A 19,788-nucleotide genomic window follows, 5' to 3' on the forward strand; every position below is an offset into this window, starting at 1 on the left:
CTTTTTATTTTATAAAATAATCGATTTATTTAATTTTAAGGTTACCTACTCGAACTGATGATAGAACTATCCCAATCCCCATCTCAAACCTTCAGACTGAAAATTAGCATTTATTTGCTTTTTTCTTCTGTAACCTAATTTCCCCGAACACAAATGTTTTGTATCTGTATGCACTCCCCTATCTGTGTATCAAGTACCATATTGCCTCTAGAATAAATTACTGACTGAGCTAGACACCAGGAAAGAATACCCTTTTGTGCCATTTCACTGCGAGGGATTTCTAGGCCTGAATATGCCTCTTTGTTGTACAATGGTGAGCTAAAGTTGCCACAATTAATTTTGTGTTGAAGCTGACCTAATCCACAGTGGGTTAATGAAAGGAAAAGTGATCAAAAAGCGGGTAAAAACAGTGGTTCCCAAACATGACAGAAGACCTCAGCTTTTACTGTGGTATCATCCCTTCTCTACTAAAACCAGCTAGATTCTGACAGAACAAAGGTAGTAGGATATTGATTAATGTTAGCATCCTAAATGTTATCTCTCTAGTCAAAGTTGTCTGTCCAAGCTGTTTTGTGGAGAGGAATGGAGACAGAGAGGGGCCTCTGGTTTGCAGAGGATGTCCATACTCCAGGTGTCTTAATGGACACATACGTGAGGATGAATCTCCCTTTGCAAGGTAATGGTGAGTAGTGTACTGGAGCTCTAATGGGTAAACTCAGATTTTGGCAAAGTTTTTGGAGTTACTGTTTATTGAGGTTTACCATCCTTGGAGTGAAAATGGCAGGAAGGGTGCCATTTCTCTTTTCAGATGCCGCAGTTCACAGTCTGGTATGTTGTGTACAGAACCTACAGCCCTAGTTTAATTAAATGCTTTGATAATACACCGTTGACAAACATGTCATTGTTTCCAGGGTAGAAACTTCCCCACATGGATTACAGTGCTGGATAGTATGCTAGGATAGTATCACACTCAGACTTTGCCTAATCTTACTGTGTAGTTATCTGCAAAAGTCCTTGTACTTTGTGTAGCCCCACTGAAAATACTGAGATTAATAGCAGATTAAAGCACTACTCAGTAGGAAATTATGCGGGAGTACTGGGACACTTTGAGATTCCATCCATATTAAAAAAATCTTATTGAAAAGAAGAATAATTCAACTGAGAACAACGATGGGCATTTTCTTTCTCTCACCAACCCATGCACAATAACAAAATAAGCATTCTTCGTTCAGCTGGGAACTAGTTCTTATTGCAACTGTGTTTCATCACTGTTGCTTGTGTACTGGATGCATGCTGAATGAGCCTTAGCTCCAAAATAGCAAAACAAGAAATTGTAACGGCAGATTTCATTTAAGGATAAATAAACATTTCTTAAACAACTGTGGACCTGGATTCAGTTTTGGCCATTTGTTTTGGAAGAAGGAGGGGAAAGGAAAGGAAAGGAAAGCAGTACATTTCAGTTTGAGGTGGTATGTGATGATCTTGCTGATTTAAACCAGTATTGGAAAGTCAGTGCTTTGTACCAATTTGTTCTGGATATCTTTCACTGTCAGGTAGCAACTAGTGCGGTGCAATGAGATATGTGGAAAGCGAGATGGCACAGGCTTTACATCAGCTGGGACTTGCATGTCTTGTAAAGCAGAAGAGCTGTGTTTCATGTGTTCCATAATCTGACCTTGCTTATTTTGTGCATTACCCAAAGCCTGCCACAATCACTGGAAACATTCCCATAGCCTTCAGTGAGGTGCGGAAGGGATTAGGTCTCAGCTAGCAAAGAGGTGCTTGGAGTACTCGACTAGCCTTGCTTTCCATAGCTCTCAGTCCTGTATCTGTGTGTTTACAGTAAAGAGAAGGAATAGAAAGATCAACAGTCCCTGGAGACTGCTTCAGAAACCAGTGCCTGACTTCTTTTGCAAAAGCATTTGCTTTTTTTTTTTTTTTTTTTAACCTCAGAAGAAATAAGGGAAAGGGACATGGAATGTAGAGATGCATTTATTTGTTTGATGAGCATTTCCAGTGTATCCATATTTATAATTCAACCTGGTATCTCAATCTGAACATGTTTTATTGTTGGTGTATGGGAGTAAGCTGTCACCCAAAGTGCCTGCTAGGAATTTCCTAATTAACATGCTAATCAAGGTTTGCCTGAAGGTGTTGTTTAGATTCACTAGCAATACAAAGAAGTAGCTAACAGACACATGTGGAGGGACTTGAAGAAATAATGTTTCCAGAGAATACTGTCAACTTGTACTGAAAACATCAAGGACACAAAAATATCAAATTAATTAAATTGAGTTATAGTTAGTCACAAGGACGCATTAAGTAACTGGTCTTAACAAGATAGTATTAAACTGAGCTGTGAGGAGAGAGAGGGGTAAGGCACTTCCCTGTGAGAGTGCCTTAGATATGGGAGAAGTTTTGGAAACTTCATCTCATGACAGAAGAAAGCAACCTGGAATAGTGGGATTTTGCAAGTGACTGCTAGTATACTTCTGAAGAGGGAGCAAGACTCAGACAGCTCCAGTTGGGCAATTCTCTGCTAGCAGCTGAAGCTGTATCATTCCATGCTGATAGCCGCATCAGTCTCCCTGTAGCATAATGCCACCAGCTAGCAGGTCCCTTTAGATGGGGCTGTGCACTAGACTTTTCATACCAGGTGTAGGTCTGAGTCTAAACAAAATGCTCGCAAGTTGGCATGATGGAAAGAGAATTTCCTCTGGAGAAGGCCAAGAGACAGCAAACTGAACTATAATTTTGCAGAATTCAGGAACCTCTTCTGTGTCACAAAATATTTCCTAAACAACAGGGCTCTGAAGTGAGCCAGCTCAACCTGGCTGGCTGGCTGCGAATACACAGATGGGAACAAACAGACCGCCAGAAGCACCAGCGCTTCCCTCTGTGGAGTTACAAAATGGTTGTAATGTCTTCCACATGTTAGCATAAGAGGCACCTTAGAAACATGAATGATAAATGATAGCAGCACAAATGATGATTTCCATTGTAGGAAAAGGCATTTGTAGGCAATAATTTGGCACATTTATCTATTAACAACAGATTAGTAGGAAGCTTAAAAAGAAGATGGGGTGGCATAATAAGGTTAATGATCTCACCATGCACCTAAATACATTCAGCTGTGTGGAATTTATATTGCTAATTTACTCAGTGAGAAAGCCTTCTGTTGGCCACTGTGGACTCAAGCAGAGTGCAGCATTCTGATTTGTTACAAGGAAAACCGTCAAGGATTAATTTTGAGTTTAGTGTGTATTTGAGTAATGAAAGCAAAAGTTTGAAGGCTGTTAGCAATCTCTTTGGGAAGGTAGTCAACTTCTATTTAAACTGTAAAGCTAAAGTTACTAACTATTGAGTATGCTGCAAGTAAGCTGACTACACAGTAAAATACAGAAGTGATAGAATGTATTACAAAGGTTTACTATAAGAGTTACTGTAAGAGTCAGTCTGTAATTCAAAAGCTTCCTGTAATGAATTTTTTTTTTTAATTTTTAAAAAGTATTTAAAAAAAAAAAAGCTGTTTGGTTTTTACTGATGAAGTAAGAAAATTCAATATGGTAGTCAACCGTTATGAATGCATAGTTTCCTGACTCTTTGAAGGATGTTTGAAGCATCAGCAAGATGTACGCACATTAACAGATGTGCATGTATTCTCATTGTCATGGTCCATTCTGGTTCAAGTAGAATATCATAATCTATCAGAAGAAAATCTGTGTGTTGCCGGTCTTTATAATTTTATTTGCCATGCATAGTTTTTTTCTCATATCAACAAGAGATGACAGGTTGTAGCACTCATTGCACACGAGGACTGTGCAGAGCCTTGGAATCACAATTTCAAGCTTTGTTCTTGGCCTATCCCTAACCATTTTTCAGTATAGCACCAGGGTTTTGTATTTTGCTCGTTTGCCTGAGAAATGTTAAAAAGAAATTACAAACTTAAAATACCTGTATAATCATGTATAATCATAAAACCTTGCTAAAGGTTTTAGGCAAGTTGTAACTATTTGTTTGGAAGCAAATAGTCCTGGTGTGAATTCATGTTACTAGCCTGTCTTTGAGTAACAGTGAGTCACCAAGGTCAGAGACGTTCTGTCTTATCAGATTGTTTTTGAGGGAAACAAACAAAAATGGCTGTAAATTGCATGTGTGCGGATGGCGGGAAGAGGAGGCAGGCAGCTATGGAAGATATATTTGTATCCTGTGGCCTGTCTTTGTTTCTGTAAATAGGCACAAGATGATAGATAATTTACATAAATAAATACATTTACTGTGCTATGTCAAGATGTAAGCGGAACACTTAAAGCTGCGAAATTGAGACTGTACTTTTGGATGAGAGGACTTCATAAATCTGTAACTATGAAACAAACTCAGAGGACTAGAGTATGGATGGATATATGGATTTAGTTTATTTTGCTTGCTTTGCTCTGCAGAGCTACATATAATCTTGATACTTTTTCCTGTGAGTTTATTGCCCATATGAGTCTAGGAATGATACTGCATTTGGCAACACAGCCTATGAGAGTATTATGTTGGAAACTAAAAATGATTAGTAAAATGAAAAGTCAAGTGAAAGTAAAAATGAGGTAGTTATCTACAAAGAAGCAGGAGACCTCACTGAAGGCATTAGGCATGCTAAACACGTCTGGTGTATCTATTTACAAGAAAGACTAAACTGTACCTGTCTTTTCTCAATATCATGGAATACTGTGGCAGGTAAGGTATTGCTGTATGGCCATGACAGCAAGATGCTTCCAGATCTCTGTGCCTTTGATCCCAGTCTTACAGATTATCATTTCAGTCTTCAAACAGAACGTGTCATCACACCAGAGAGACCTAAAAAGTGGTTAAAATTGTACTAAAAAGAACAGTAGTAGCATTTCCAGCATAATCTGGCTGAGCTTTAGATGCCCAGAGATTTGGTGTTGAGCTGTATTGTTTCCATTGTCCTCACACAATTTCTTTTTTTTCTGCAACAAGGTTTGTTTCTTGTCCAAATCTACTGTGAAAGTAAGAACAAAACAAACGTGACAAACCAATGATTAAAACAAGCTGAAACAGAATGTGCTTTAATATTGCATCCAGACTGCAATAAGGGAAGAAATTCTATGGAACCGGGTGATAAGGGTGTTTTTGTTTTTTTTTTTTCTCTTTTTTTTTTTTTTGGCCCTAAATCGTCAGTCAGTTGTCAGCATTGACAAGACTTTATCATTCACAGAAGACAAGCAGCATTAGTACTTATGTTGAAGTCCATATCTCATTTACAAATGTCTGAAATCAAATCTAACAGAAATATGAATCAGCTGCAGTACAAAATAGTTACTGCAAAATATCTTTTCTTTCCAGTGGAGGCTATCTGTGAGTAGTTTCATTGTCCTTACTAAACACAAAAGATAAACTTTCTGAAAACTAGTTCAGTATTTAAGAGGAGATCTCCTGCTACTCACCATCATGAATACAAAGAAATATGGCTCCATAAAATCAGACTATTTCAGGAAATTTGGTCTTTCTAGTAAGCAGGGAAATAAAAGTATGGACTATTTGTGCAATTTATACAATTTAGAACTGTTTAAACTCTAGTGTATCTGACAGAACACTAATCTTACTGGAATTACAGCCAAACGGCTTTGTCTAATACCAAAAGCTAAAATTATTCATGTCTACTAAGGTCATTACCTTTTTATCTTAGGTAGCATTGTCAACTATGTGTTAGTTTTTTGTTGTTGTTGTTTGTTTGTTTGTTTGTTTGTTTTTACCTTCTAAAAGAAGCTTTTATCAGCATGTTTTCTCTGACCGGACACATATATGCATTTATTTTTATGTTCCAGCTGACCAGGACTGCTAAAACATTATTTCTCCATGAAATCTTGAAAATCCTAACTGAGGAGAATGTATTACTACTTTTCATTCCTTTTTAGCCTTACCTTGTTGACTGAAACAACTCAGACCTGCATTGTTTTGTATCTCTATTCTCATATCACTTTTATTACCAGAGGGTTGGTAAAAAAAAAAAATAAAATAACATAGAAACACTAGTAATGTTTCTGTATTACCAATTTGCCAAAAGACTGCTCAGTTAACCTTATTACACCTACATACTTAGTTACAATAGCATGTTAACTGGAAAAAGCTGCATAATATGTTAAGTGTTATTAAACTGCTTCAATTAAAACACCAGCACATGATAAATACGAACCTTATCCTCAATTGTCCACAAAGTACATCAGTGCTATATTATGTGAGCTGTGAAATTTTAAGTTCAGTTGCTGCAGGTTCATCTTTATCTCTCAGTAATGACTCATGAGATGTTATACATTCTGCATTTAAGTGGAAAGTGCAGAATCGTATCAAAGGTATGGAAAAAACAACAAAAGAAAACAATCATTAATATTTCTATATTTTACAATCTTGGTTGACATCAATGATTCATTGCACTTTATAGAAGTTTTTAAAAATTCATTGTACTTTAACTATTTGGATCATTCATTGTCTTGGATCTTTTAGATTTTGCAATTTTAACAAGTGCCAAGTAAGGGCATTGCATCTGTAGTTAATATGATTAATTATTAAACTACCAAGAGCAGTCTTGGAATCTCTTTGAATGAGTTTTGTTACATCTATAACAGTTGGCAAACCTGTTCTGTTGTAACTAGTTTTGAGAAAATAATGTGCTAGTGTCTTCAATTATTTTTAAAGTCATAAAAACAAAGAGCTGTAATATAAATTAAATCTTAAAATGTCAAAGACTCCCCCCCTCAAAAACACCAAAACATGCCATTTAATACAAAGTATTTGTTGTCTTTAACATTTGCCTACAGACTCAAAATTTACTTTAAATAAACTATATGGTCTTAAAGCATAGTTCGGAGCTTAATTGCATAGTGACTGACTTCCTTTGGGAAATCTACTGTGTATTATGGTGACTATCAAGAGACTCATGTTGCACAGATCTCCCTCGTTTCCCCACGGGGACATGGATGATAGAGTTCTTTTTGTTGTTGTTTTCTGTTCAGCTTGAAAGTAGTCTGTTGAAGCTGCTGCATTGTTAATGGAAACATGCTGTGTAGTGCCCAAGATACTCTCCTTTGAAATAGGAAATTAAATTTTAAAAGCTTAATTAAGATAATGCTGAAGATCCAGTTTACCTACAAACAAATGGTATCAGAGTTAAGGGAGTAAATGCTGCTATGCCAAAACGATTCCAGGACAGAGATCTTCAGGCTGATCTGTTGCTGTTTTATTCATAAGCAATCCTGTAGTTTTCTTATTTATTGCTCATCACTAGCGAGGTAGCAGATAATTTAATTTGTGATATCACTGACAGAGAGGCTTCCTCATTACCATCAAGTTAATTTGTGCTATTAAAAGTGTCTGTTACCTTCCCACTCGTATTATGAGCCACCGTAGGATGTGTTCTATTGCAGAGCAGCACGTTCCATGAACTCTTGCTTGTTAGAGAAATGTAGTGCAGCCTGTGATTAGAGTATTTAAATTTCAGAATGTTCCAAGGACCTGGTATAAATTAGGAAAATACTGAGTGAGCTTCATTTATGGAAATTTTGCTTAGTATCCAGAGATCCACTGAGGAGTTGCGGGATTTGATCTAGTATGCAAATACTGATATGATATTAGTGGTTTATGAAGTAGATCATATGTTTCTTTGTAAGACCATAAGCAGAAATTCAGACTTTGAGTGTCTTAGTCCAAGAAGTCAATAAAGCTTTATGTGCTGACAGTTCCACTACTTTTTCACCTGTTGATTACAGAATTAGGATTGTCTTACAGCTATCTGAAAGGTCTCATGTACTCTGAAGGACCTAAGAATGCAAATGTCTACTCCCCATTAAAATAATGCAAGAAGTATGTTGATTAGGTCTTGCTGGGGTAATATCTGAATAAAATTTTATTATTATTATTTAAATCTTTTAAGTATTTTGCCTTTAAAAGTATTGCTTACTGTATTGTTACAGGAAATCTGAGTGCTTGTAATTTGTGTTAAAAGGTGGGACAGAAGAAATTCTGAATATTTGATATTACTTGCCAAGATCCAACTATAAGAGTAGGATGCACATCATTATCATTAAGGATGTGGAGTTTATGTGAATGGATGTTAAGATGTGTAAACTGCCAGCCTGGAACAGGATCCATAATCAGCACCATTTTTTCTGTTCAGAAGAAAAGCTTCAACTGGATGAAGACTGCCAAGCGTGATTTTCCAGAACAGCAAAAAACACAAATGGATTGGGGAAGGAAGAGGATGGGAGAAGGGGAAACAGTAGGCACTTTCTGTCTTTCATCTCTATACCCTTTACTGAGCTTAAGCACAGAAACGTTCAGGGCTTCATTCCCTGCTAACTAAAACTTGCGGTCCTTGTGTCTAAGTCTCTTACGATCTCATCTCTATTACAACATACTCTTTAAGAGGAGGTACTTATAAAACAGCTCCCTGAAATAGAAGTAGTAGCAGCTGGGGATAGTTGAGCCTGCTGTAGCAAGCAAGCAAAAGCTTGCATTAAAAATATGAAAGACACAAGACATCTTATGTGACACTTTTGAGGCCTATCAAAAGGCTTGTCTCTGTACAAGCAGATGCAGAACTGGGAAGCTGAGTGAGAACCCTTCTGTGAGACTCCTGAGCATTATTACAAATCTCACCTGTGCTTGTGTCAGTTAGATACTGAAGGTTCTTCAGGGAATATGTCAGAGTGACATTCAGTGACAACACCTGGAAATATACCACATTATTAATGGTAGGCAATTCTCACAGGCTGCCTGCTTTCCCTGCCTGCTGTCAGCCAAGTGATGCAGGAATCCTCTCTGACAGTGGTCACAAATAGGAGTCTAAATCTTCTTATATTGAAAAATGTTCCATGTCAATATGTCTTAGCCAGATAAACAGTATCAAACAGAATTAACTTTAACTTGAGGCAATGTTGCAGTATCTTGCTGTAGGAAATCAATGCAGACTCAGGTTTTTGCTCAGAGAGGCCCCACATTCACTAAGTTCAACTCTGCTCCAATGGACATACTCCTTTCTGTAGGGCAAGCCAAGGCTTCAGACCCTATTAAGCCCTAAGTCTCTAGTGAAATAAGACTTCCCCCCCAAAAAACAACATTCTCTCTTGCTTGCTTTTTCATGCAGGCTACGTTTAAAGTCACAATTCATTTCTCTGTCTCTCAATCACTCTTCTGGGGTCAAAGCAATTTCTCAGTTGTAAACGCCTGGCCTCCGCAGATATAGCAGTTGTGTTTCCTGATTAAAATATTTTAGAATTTGGTCCTTTAGGAGCACACAGAACAACATGAAAATCCAAAGCTAGAGCTCAAGGGAAAAAACAAAACAAAACAAAAAAACTGTCAGATGTGCTGTGAGTCACAGTTCATGAGTATCTGATGATGACATTGATAGCACACAGTAGATTTACCAACAAAACAATACTAGCAATTTGCATATACCAGCAATGAATCAAGTGGGAAGCTCTATACACACACGCATGCTTACTCTCCTCCAGGTTCACTATAGCAACTTGGCTTTGAGATGTCATTCATTTCCAACGCAGTCTATAATTTGAGGTTGCCTGAGATCAGAACTCTATTTTGGGCCCTCTCCCTCCCCTGGCCTGGACTCCTTGCAATTGCTGCATTGCAAATTTTCACCTTGTTCCTGTATGGGTGCACAAGACGGCTGGGCATGGTGGGTCCTGCATGGGCAATCGAGAAACCCCTCTTTTTCTTCCCTCGCTCTGTCTTTGGCCTGGAGATGATAGTCATTTTTCTCTGTATTTGAACGTTAGACTCATAAACAGAAAGAATTGAGTCTGTTGCTTTTTTTTTGGCTAAACTTGGACGGGTCTTGATGGATCTCCTTATAACCTTATAATCTCTTATGGTAACAGTAATTATTCTTTCACAGCAGTTTTTGCGCTTGTGCTTCTGAAATACTCTTGGCAGGTTTCAGCAGCTAAGGAAGAATTTCTCATGCAAGTTAGACTGACAGAAAGATCTGTGGACTCTTTTCACATTAATTGGAGAATATAGGCAGGATTAAAGTACAATATGCCTGATTGTGATTTGTTTCTAGCTTTTAACTGGTGTGCAGTGAAGCTGAGGGTCAGAAAATGATCACATCCCAGAAGGAAGTGCCCTTAGTATCTTGGAGAAGGAAACCTGAGGTTCTCACATGCACAGCCTCCAAAACACAAATATGCCCCCTTTGAAAGAAGGTGAAAGAAAGCTTTTGTAAGTATAAGGCAGAGGCTGGCTGACCTAGGCTGTTCTTTGGTAGTTGTTAAAGCAAAATAAAGGGAGGTAGGTTTTAGCCATATGACTGAAGAGCATGGTTGTGCTTTTCATCTTGAAGTGTATCCATTTGTTTTATTCTCTTCAATCCACTGTTCTCCAATTTATACATTAGTCAGAATTATTTGTAGGCTTTCCATTTTGTCTTTTAAAGTCAGTAATTCTGAGGCATTCACAAACACTCAATTATGAATATTCATTTAGGGAAAGCATGTGGCAACTTTCCTGTCCTCTGTTCAAATGACTTATAACTAAAAGCAATGTGAACCACATACTTCAGTGTACTATCATTTGCAATTCAAGCATACAGTATTAAATCTTTGCAAATACTTGAGCTAGGGAAGCTTTTTCACTGGAGTATTTGGGAAACACAAAGAAAAAGGAATATGAACAAAGCAAATGAATATTCACATAAAATTTTTAACCTGTTCTGCAGGCTGTCTTCAGAGATTCTTTCTTTTTTTTTTTTTTTTTTTTTCCTGTTTTATCAATCTTATATTTAAAAAGCAATTAAAATAATGACTGACACCAGATCAGATTCTTTATGCCTAGCCACTCTTTCAGGTCTTGTGGGTGGATTTTTCTAATTTTGCTATTTCCAACTGAGGATTCTCTTAAAGTGGAGAAACCCCAGGTGACCAGGAACAAATGACATTGTTCTTTATATCTCTTCTTCTGGAGCTCCTGGTACAAGCAATGCCAAAGGAGATGATGGCAGCTGATAAAATTTAGAGTACCCTAATGCATTTTGAGCTTGGCCTGGAACTGAAAGCAAGGATACTATGACTTTTCATTCAGCTTTGTGACAGACTGGTTTAGCTGTGTAAATAGTAGTAGTGCAGAGACTTTATTTCTTCTTTAGTGTACTTCAAAACATATTCCAGATTACGTCTACAAAACAACATCATGATATTTGTAGATCTCTGTACACTATGGAAAAAATACTGAAAGGAAATAAGTGAAAAGTTGCAGTATTCGTTTTCTTTCAAGCATTAGGTATATTTTTTTCTAAACACTTTCTCCAGAGATTAATAAACCAATGATGGTATTAAATCATGGAAACACAGGTGAGACCATGAAAAAGAGAATCAATTTAGGTGGAAAAGGCAACCCAATCTTATAGGTAAGAACATATTACTCATGTGTCAGGTAACAAACATTAAATGGCAGAGCATAACAACTGAATGTAAGCTTTCCATTAGTTTCTAAATAGACGCTATAGGAGTCTGCGTATGATCAGTCATGGACAAATAGGAACCTTCTTCAAAAAATTAGATGGTAAGGTGCAGTGGGGATTATGCTTTAAGTTATTTGAATTGTTGACTGGATACAAGAAGAAAATTTTTCACCATGAGGAGAGTGAACAGGTTTCCCAAAGAGGTTGTGTAGTCTCCGTTCTTGGAAACCTTCAAGATTAACCTACATAAAACTCTGGGTAACTTGATTGAACCTCGTAGGTCACCCTGCTCATCCAGGAGGTTGGAGTAGAGACCTGTTGAGGGTCCATACAATGTGAAATATCCACGGTCATATCTTGTATTGCAATATGTTAATGAAGCCAGAGGGAGGGGCCAACAGGGAGAGAGTCAAATGTAAAAGACATACCAACAAACAGAATTGTTCACCTAAGAGTGAACAGATAGATGCAAAGAAAAGATGGACAGTGCCTAGCACTATGTAAAGTAAGGAGGGACAAAAGAGCACCTTGTACAATGTTGGAATAAAGTACACTTTCCCTGCTTCTTTTGTGACAATTAAGAAAGATACTCTGCTCTGTTACATTCAATTATTGCATTATCCAATCCAGCATTATTTATTTAGAAGCGGACTGCCAGTGTTGAGGGATTTAGAAGGCCTTAATGATAGTAATTAAAACGACTGCTGATGACCTGCAAGTGAAAAGAATGTGGCATTATCCCCCAAGATATAAGCTACATTTGTGCATTGGTTTATTATTTATTATGATCTGTCATGTGCATCTGAGAAATTGCACATCAGGATCTAAAACTGTCCTACAGCATATTTTGTAAACTTTGGCTGCTAAACTGATAACCTTGTTGTTATGTTTATTTTATTTTTTCAAAACAACTCAGCTTTGTTTGCACACCCAATCCCATCCTCTTACCCACCAATTCTTATTTGGAAATAAGAAGATATTTGTCTCTTAACATTAGCTCTTTTGAAAGACATCATACTGTCTGATTCACCTAGTCAAAACTTTTTTTTTTTTTTTTTTTTTTTTTTTTAATTTTATTTCATTTGGGCATTCCTTGTCAAACACCAAATCCAAACCTAAGTGATTGCTGGCCTGGGAGCTCTGTTTCTTTTATGCACTCTGCCAAACTCTGGCATACAGCCCAGAAGGAGCTTAAAGAAAACTTATCTCATTTCCACTGAGGTCTAATAGGTATGGGAATTCCCCTGAGATAGTATAGAAGTAATTTTCTCATCAGCTGTCAATGGTCCCAATCCACATGACACAGATAATTTAAGCATCTCAAAAGGGTAGCTTTAATTTAACAACATCTCAGACTGGGTCTATGACCTTGAACAGGAACATGTGTTTTTCCCTGGTTTGTGAAACTCTGCTGTATTTTATTGAACTTCTATTTTTCTAATGAAATTGGTAATTTTCGTAGGAGATATACACGAGGTATTCCATGAATTCTTGCAATAATTATATAGCTGAAGACCAATTTTACCTGTGTAGAACAACTCTTGACATTCTATGGAGTTTGGCTGAGAGGGGGGGCATCCTGCAGAAACTTCTGTCATCACCTAATAGAAAAAACATTTTTTTTCTCACTTTGTCTCATCTTCACCTTTGCCTGTCAAATGACAAATTCAGGCATTAGAGACTGCTGAGCAAAGAGCTTTTACAGAAAATGATGTGTTATATGTTTGTAGGTGATGTCCCTGAGATAATATGTAGAACTGTGTGATAAATGTGCACTGTACTTTGCCTCTGGCCAGGGTTGTCTGCAACGTTCAGTTCAGTGACAGAACAAAGGAACAGGAAAAGAAGAAACAAAAATATCCAGGTTGCCTAAACCTGAATTGTTCTTCATTTGTTGCTTTTTGTTTTTCCTGGGGGATGAGGGAAGAATAAGTTATTGAAATGAGTTTTGTTTTGTTTTGTTTTTTGAGACATTTTAAACTATTTTGTAAGTGAAGCAATGGAAGCAAAAGCCTTATTTTGGACACAGATTTTAAGTATTATTCACAAAACACTGAAAACATGAATGCGATTTGATAAAGCATGAATATATGATGTGATATGATTTGGGACTGGGAGAGTAACACAGGTTCAGTGAAGACTGCAACAAGAGAGTAATGGGGGAGCACTAAGCAAAATGCACTTACTGGGAATTGGAAGGTCCAGATTTTACTGAACCAGTTTTAGTGCAAGATCAGAATATGCCAAAGGAAAGACTAGATGTGTGGGAGGAATATCTCATGGCTGGATCAAGTCATTTCCTGTTTTCAGCAAAGCACTGACAGAGTAAATAGTACTTACATAGAGAATGCTGAGAGAGCAGCACAGGTTTTTTTTTAGTATCTTCTCATTCTGTGTCCTAATATATTATGGATATATTCCATATCATATTCTTTTCCTACTGTGTTTGACACATTATAGCTAAAGGTATTTTTGCTTTGTAAAGGAAAGACAAAAAATAATCTTTTAAAAACACTGTAAAATGTTATTTTCTACAAGAGAAAATGTACACAGAACACACTGTGATTGGAAGGGTGTAAAGATTTTTATGGGAATTTAGTTCTTCCCTGAGTAATGCAGCCATCCCAAACTCATAAAAGCCTTCCTGCCTCTCTGCACTGCCATGTATCTTGTTTCTGGAAGGCCATAAATACTGACTTTCATACATTTATATTCTGGCAAATATGTACGTATTATTATATGTATGTATTATTAAATTCAAGTGTTGATTTTTTTTTTTTTTTCTAATTTTTATATTTCAAGATCCACAGGCACATATTTTCTAGTAGGAGTACTTGATTGTCTTGGGAGTGGGGTTGAGAAGAAAAGAAAAAATCAAACTGGTTTTAAGATAGAGCTTATTTGGTGTCACTGGAGTTTTCTAAGAGAGTAGGAGGCCAAACACCCTGTTTGTTCTGTTCAGGTGCTTGCATGTCTTGTTGAAGCCTATAGTCACTTTGGAAAAAAATGTTTTCACTCAAAGGTTTAAGCATCCTTTCTTTAATTCAAGGTAGGAGTTTGGTTTTATATTTATTTATTTGAGTTCAATAAATCTCAAATGTTTCTAAAGTTTGTGATGCTATGTTTTTGATTAGCAAATTCAGATTTTCAGAAAATAGATATTTGATTAAATGGCTCAAGAAACCAAATTCATTTTTCCTTACTAAATCCTACCAAAAGTGTTCTTGTTTATTTGTTTGCTGTTCTGTTCTGTTTTGTTTTGTTTTGTCAGTGATGCCAAAATGAATAGAATTTAACAGTTAAAGGAGTTTTTTTTCCTGTATACTCAGTCCAATAACTGACTTTTCTTGATAAAAAGTCCAGCTCTGCAAATGTGGACAACTCTCTATCTGTGGGATTTTTTTCAGAAAGAACAACAACATAGAAACAGAGTTTTAAGCTAATTGCTGACAATTTTAAACTGTTCTGCTTTTGATTTGAAAACATTCTGTGTAAGCTAAAGCTTTCAGTTTCCAGAAAGTGTCTCACCCGCATCCGTAATTTTCCTCCTTCTGATTGTAGAACAGAGTATTATTTTTCTAAACTATAGCATTTATCACTGATGGTCATGTTTCTTTTGTTTAAATTTCTTTTTCTTTTTTTTTTTTTTTTTTTTTTTAAACAACTCAATTTAAACACCATCAAGCAAACAAGTTAGGTTTAACTTTCCTAAAATAATTTAGGATTATCTTTTTTGATTTCCTTTTGGTACTCGTGAGACCACTCTGAGTGACTGTGGTTTAAGACCACCAGTGTCTTAATGGGAAACAGCTCTCAATCTGCAGTCCGTTTTTCCTATGTTCCCTAAAATTTTGATTATAAAACCCTAGCTTGTTTTTATGATAAAACATGATGATGATGTTTTTGATGATAGCATTTTGATGATAAAACCCTAGTAGCTCACAGCCAAGCTTGGCAGGTGTTGGGTTATGCTATCCTGATCATCAAGGCCAGGGAGCCACAAGAGAGTACTGGTCTGAGTCTTAGCACTGAGCTATGGCTAAAACGGGACATCACATTGAATAGTGGGTTTCCTCTCTTGCTGCATGTACCACAACTGTACAAATAACAATACTGAGTTGTTTTACTTCTTGCTGGAGGTAGCAAACTGATGTTTTATCTGAAGTCTAATTTTTATGTCCTAGATCCAAATTTGAATTCCAAATTTACCTTGATGTAGCTGAACACAAATATTAGTATGATAGTGGATAGGGACATTGAACAGTGTAGGACACTTAAAGGGACATTTCTAATACTGACTTCTAATGTTTGGATTGATTGCTGGTACAAGGAAGTCAGCCCACAACTTTCCTCAAAGTGATTATGACAGAATAATTCACTTAGATGTTTTATGACAATTTATTTATAAAATATTTGCATGTTAAATGCAATTGTTCTCCTTTAAACTAAGTTTACATTAATCTTTTAACTAAGTTTCAGGAATGATATATCGAATGAGCTAAGCTTCCGTAAGTTCCAGTATTCTGCTTCATGAATAAAACTGTCAAAGTAAAGCAGCCAATAACTCTCTGACTTGACGTTATGTTCAGTATAACAAATAAATCTTTAGAATCTCAGCAGACCTGGCAACTTCATTAACAGTTATGCCTGCAGCAGAGAATGAAAGAAAATCAATTCATGGAGTGCGATATTTTAGGGTTTACAGAAGAGAGGGGTTAGTGGATTGCTGATGAACCTCCTGTGTTTTAGGTTAACCTTACTCTTATAGAGGGGAAGAAGAATATAAAACTATACGAGGTTAAACTTTGTTTATCCTTTATTGTCTAGTAATCAGCAATTTACAAAATCAGTCTCTTGTCAACAGAAATATAATATTCATGAAGCAGATGATTCTCTCTCCCTCCTTCTGCTCTTCTAACTCAACGGGCCTTTTCAAAACAAAATCTTTTGGAAAAGATTTTGAGGTTTGCTGTAGTTGTCCTGTTCTGCATATGTTTAATTTTTAATATGGAGTATATTAGCATTGAACCTGGATTTTCATAATGGTCTGCATGGTCCATGAGGTTCACACAGGAAAATAGATCACAAATTGAGAAACTGAATATATAAAAATTATCTTTGATGAAATATACATGATTCCCAAGGAACACTGAGCATGGCAGCTGCCTTCTGTTTGGGTTGACTTGAAACAATCTGTTTGCCTAACTGCTACATACGTAAGTCCATCTTTCTAACTTCTGGAATGAAATGATTCTATTTTGGAATTCACACATATGGCCACATATGGCTTCACTGATCTTTGATTTCCCGTTTTTATTATTCTTGCAACTCCGGATTTTTTTTTTTTTTTTATTCTTGCAACACTGAATTTTCATTTGTTACAGAAGGGTAAGAGTTGTATGTGATTTATGATATATGGCAAGAAAAAAAATACAGTAGAAAATCCTTACAAAGCATCGTTAACAAAATAGCTGGAAAATGAATAGCTTATGACCTTTGGCAATATGATGTAGAAAGGTAATGTGTCATTGACAGGGCTTATGCTTAGTTTCTGGATCATTGTTGTTTTAAGGAGATTATAATGTATACCCTGAAATTTAAAAATCTTATGCCAGGAGTTCTTTCTCCTGAAAGAAAATAATAAATATTTCTACTCAGTAAAAAGAAAATGAACACCAGCAAGAGGGTATGACATGAAGTTTCAGTATTTTTCTCTTTATAAGTATGATCATTCAAAATGTAATGGAAAAAGGATTTCTATTTCATATCTTCTGGGGAATAATGTATTCTTTTTAATTAAAATGCATTTTTACTTAGTTCTCAGTTGTGCTGAACTTACTGGTATGATGGCAGACAATTTTTTACTTATTTAATGAAGTAATTTGTTTTTGTTTTTGTTTTTTTTTTTTTTTCCTATTTTATCCGTGTTGAATTAAGACTGTGTAGAATCTTTGAAAAACAAATAAACAAACAAACAAACACCTGTAAGATATGATGTACTTTGGGTATATCCGCCAAGTTCATCATTTTAAAAGTGTTTTAAAAATTGAGTTGGTTGGTCTGGTCACCAGCAATATGGATCAACAGAGAAAAGATGATCTTCCCTACAAGATAAGATTCAAAGTGTTTTCTTTTCAAGTATAATACTGAAAGCAGCATTCACATCCTAGCTTCCAGCACATCCCGTGGAGGTTGGTCCCAATCTGAAAAATGTTTCTGAAGTTATTTTATTTTTACCAGTTCAGGATGTGATTTTTATAGCTGAGCAGAAACGGAATCCACAGGTTTTATTTTTATTTATTTATTTATTTTTGTTAAATGTGTCTAAATTCTGCTTTCACTGAACATGTTACAGTTGGTTTCAGATGAAACACGGGCCAGTATTAAGCATATAACATTCTGATTTGATTCATTGCAAAGTCAATAAATCTCTCTGGCATAACAGAAAGTATCTCCAGCAAATGTCACCATGGAAGAACTTTGTAGATTCTAAACTTGTTTCTACTTAGAGGGTTCAATATATATGCCTGTGGCTAAAAATAGAAGTAATTGTTGGATATGGTGGCCAACCTGGATCCTAATAGTTTGTTAAAAGATTGGCTATTGGCTACCTACTGAACTGAAAATTACACAAGTACATAAATAACTCCAGTAGTATAATTCCTTTAAATCAAAAGGAATGGTTATGTCATCATTATCAAAATACTAAGTTGGGTATAAATTAATTGACTTAAATGTCACTTCATTTCCAGTAGTGTAGTGTCTAATTTACATACTGAAGGAGATCTTTTTAGCCTCCTAGATATCCTAGCAGACTAAGGTTGAGGGAACACTGCAAAAACTTCAAATTCTGGGTCAGCTCTAAACACCTTCTCTTACCTGAACTTACATATTGGCCTTATTTTGGATTTTTTATTGAAAGATATTTTGGGAATAACGTGCAATGTCTTGCAGTGGCATAGTACAAATTCATAATAAATTATATTTCCTAATTCAAAAAGCTTATTGAGAAAGGGGCATAGGAGTTGAATAAAGTAATAAGTAGTTTGGGATGGCAGATAAATATTGTAATGAAAGCAAGTCATTATGTGATCAGCAGTAGTGGTAATTTTGCTTGGCATTGTTTTATCACAAACACATTATTGTTATTGTTGTTGTTATTATTATTATTATTATTTAACATAATGCAGCATGGCTTTGCCCTAAAGACTGAAACACCTAGTCAGACAGTTTTCAAAAGTAAGAGATCATACAATGATACTAATCCCTCTATACATATAACTTTTGGAGGATCACTTTAAGCAACGGATCTTTGTCATTTCAGTTGGGGAGAACTTGAAGACATTGACTGTAAATGAAGTTCACCTAAAGGATGATGTGTGGGCAGAAGAGAAAAGGGAAGCACATTTTCTTCCTTTTTTCCCATGTGCTCTCAGGACACAAAAGGAGTCAAAGTTGTTTCTCCAGAGAGAGAGCTTGGAAGGGTAAGCAGACTCTTGGAGGGCTTTTTTCTAAAAGCTAGTGAAGCAGTATGAAAAATTAAGACAATTTGTTGACTGCCTCAAATAATCAGTTCTATTTTTTCAGTCATATTGAAATTGGCATGTGTAATCAGGCTTAAATTCTTGTTGGATGGATTTTCTGAAGCTGCTTTCCATATGTCTGACAGGATCAAGAGGAAATTAAATTCATTTTAATTCTCCAGTATGACTAGTTTTTAACAAGTAATTGGTCCCAACCGTTCCTTACTAGTGTTGAGCACTTTGAGCTGCTTGCTTGTTAACTATCCACTTGAAGAATATAAAATGGAACATTTTTCTTCTGTAACATAGTGCAGCTATCTTGAGTCCATAGAGGCAGAGGTTAATGGCTGCTGACTAACAGTGAGTTATTAGTATGAAGTACTAATAAAAATGATTATTATTTATGTAATTGCCACTTTTTGGTAAAATTATTGGATAAATATTGATTCTGGTAGATGTGGTTCTGTAAGCAATGAAAAATGAGATTCCATATCTTAATGGTATAAATGCTTTGGGGGTAGGTCATCTGGCATGTTCTAATGATGCAGGGTCTGCACTGACCCTTTTCTTCTACGCTGTCCTGTACCTGCTGACCAATAGTCATGAAACGTACATTAAATTCTCTGAAATCACTGTCTTTGATCACATTTGGTTTAAATCAATTGCTAGACTTCTAAGTTTTTGAGGGAAAATGGAGAGGCTGAGGAGAAAAAATCTTCCACATTTGTGTCTCTCCCAAAATACCTGGAAAAAGCCCTCTGACGTCAATTTCATAGTATACAC

The sequence above is a fragment of the Aythya marila genome (assembly GCF_965140915.1).
Source record: "Aythya marila genome assembly, chromosome: 13".
NCBI classification, from domain to species: domain Eukaryota; kingdom Metazoa; phylum Chordata; class Aves; order Anseriformes; family Anatidae; genus Aythya; species Aythya marila.